The sequence below is a fragment of the Denticeps clupeoides genome, chromosome 7, assembly GCF_900700375.1.
Source record: "Denticeps clupeoides chromosome 7, fDenClu1.1, whole genome shotgun sequence".
Taxonomy (NCBI): Eukaryota; Metazoa; Chordata; class Actinopteri; order Clupeiformes; family Denticipitidae; genus Denticeps; species Denticeps clupeoides.
In genome coordinates this window covers 4,581,269-4,583,876 of record NC_041713.1, presented here as the reverse complement: position 1 = coordinate 4,583,876, position 2,608 = coordinate 4,581,269, and positions in this window count along the sequence as shown.

Sequence of the window (2,608 nt, the reverse complement as noted above, 5' to 3'; positions counted from 1 at the left end):
GGCTCATTGACAGCGCACGGCATTGTGGGCAGATTTTCACTTTTTTTTTTCTTCTTGGTCTGGGAATCCCCCTCGTGTTTCAGCAGCTGTTGGCCCCTGAGGTCAGTTTGGTCCAAAACGGCCCGTCTTTGTGCATTCAGCAACCCCGAAACCTCGCTGCGCACACTGCGGACTACCAGCACCGCCGAGAGAAAAAACCCTGCGTTTCTTCTCTCGATTAAATAATCGCATTAGTTCCTCGCCCGTCCCCTCGGTTCTTCTGAGGACAGTGTTAAAGGTTGCGTCGGGGTTCGTTCTGTGTCGATGAAGGCCCGCCATCGAATCCCCCGGTGTCAGGCGGCTGCAGAGCTGCAAGCGTGCCAAATGCAGGCGACAGACTGCAGTGTACGCCGCGAGCCCGAGAGGCCTTGTGGTGTCGGAAGCGGCCACCCAGTAGAAAGCAGGGCGATCGCTTCCTCGCGCCCTTTTTGGCGTTCCAACACGCTGCTAATTGGCGGCTCTGGGCCGCCAAGCCGCAAGTTCGTTTGGAGGGGGGCGTTTCTGGGCGGAGTGTCGCGGTCTTTGGTATGCTGGCTGGACGAGAAGTCCGGTGTCGCTGCAGGGCGCAGTGTTTCGTTGCTGTGAAATCTTTTGCCAGGTGATAACGCACACTTTTAGAAGTGATGCAGAAATAAAATCTGTGGTAGATAGATAGATGCTTTCTGTGCACAATTCTTTGGATTAACTGCTCATATTTCTGGCACGTCGCCCCCTTGTGGTCTCCAAAAGCTTTTATTCTATAGTACATTAAACAATAATATCAAATATATTGATTATTATACTGTTTCAGAGGGTGCAACCATTTTTCCCTTAACTGACACAGTAAACCCAACATTGGAACGATGGAACGAAAAAGATCAGAGTTCATTAGGAGAACATAAGTAGAATGGGCAAAAACAAGCCACCACATCTCTTCGCTGAAGGCGGTCCTCTCTGGTGCTGTGGTGTGAGTCCACAGCTGCATGCTAGCCAACCGCCCCAAGTCCTATGAGAACGTCTTGCCCAGGAAACTCCTCATAGCAAACTCCTCACGATGGATAGATGCAGACAAACACTCACGGCACACTCCAGTTTGGGGAACACACAGGAAATCAGGAACCCTCAGGCTTCGTGTTGGAGAACAGCGCTGCTTTCCACTGATGCAGCCTGGCTTATGAAGAGTCCTGATCAGTCGTTCTCCATCAGCGTCAGTGGGGGCTCAGGGGTTGCTGGGCTTCACACAGCTTCACACAGAATCTGGAGATTTGAGCCGCAGCAGCCAATACTGTTAACAAAAAGGCCCAGATAAAGTGCATATGAGATGTCATGACTAAGGCAAAATTCTGAAAAATGAACTGATCTCCATCTGAGTAGAGGCTGAGATCCACTGGATGGAAAAACATGCTTGAGGGAGCAGGTCTACAACCCTAACCAAGATTACTTCACTGTTACCAATGGATAAAAAAACATAGGAGCTGTTCTGACCTCGAGAGGAAGTTCATTCCACCACCGAGGGGCCAAGACTGAGAAGAGTCTAGATGAGCGTCTTCCTTTTACCTTCAGAGATGGAGGGACCAGGCGAGCAGTACTGGAGGCTCGGAGTATACGAGGTGCAGTGCGAGGTGTAATAAGGGCTGTGAGGTAGGATGCTGCGACTCCATGTTTGGCTTTGTAGGCCAGCATCAGTATTTTGAACCTGATGCGTGCAGCTACTGGGAGCCAGTGGAGGGAACGTAGCAGAGGGGTGGTGTGGGAGAATTTGGGAAGGTTGAAGATCAGTCGTGCTGCTGCATTTTGTATTAGTTGTAGAGGTCGGATGGTACATAGTGGTAGATCAGCTAGAAGAGAGTTACAGTAGTCCAGTCTTGAGATTACTAAGGACTGAACCAGTAGTTGGGTGGCCTGGGTTGACAGATAAGGGCGGATTCGTCTGATATTGTAGAGAAGGAATCTACATGAACGGGAAAGATTGCTGATGTGAGTCGAGAAGGAGAGTTGGTTGTCTATTGTTACGCCAAGGTTGCGGGCAGTTGCAGAAGGAGAGAGCTGCGATTTGTCCAGGTAAATAGCAAGATCCTGATGTGGTGAAGAATCTGCTGGAATGAATATTAGTTCAGTTTTGGTGGGATTGAGTTGGAGGTGGTGGGCTGCCATCCAAGATGAGATGTCGGTTAGACATGCAGAGATTTTGGAAGCAGCATGTAGGTCAGAGGGAGGAAAGGAGAAGAGGAGTTGTGTATCGTCAGCATAGCAGTGGTAGGATAATCCATGTGAGGAAATGACCTCACCAAGTGATCTCGTGTAGAGGGAGAAAAGGAGAGGACCTAGCACTGAGCCTTGAGGGACACCAGTGGAGAGTCTATGTGAGGTAGAGGTGGATCCTTTCCAAGTCACTTGGTAAGATCGCTCATCAAGGTAGGAAGCAAACCACTGCCATGCTGAGCCCTGAATTCCAAGCCTCTTCAGGATTGACAAGAGAGTCTTGTGGTTAACGGTGTCAAATGCTGCAGATAGGTCGAGGAGAATAAGCACAGATGACAGTTTTGCCAATCTGGCTGCATGTAGCTGCTCGGTAACCACCAGAAGGGCA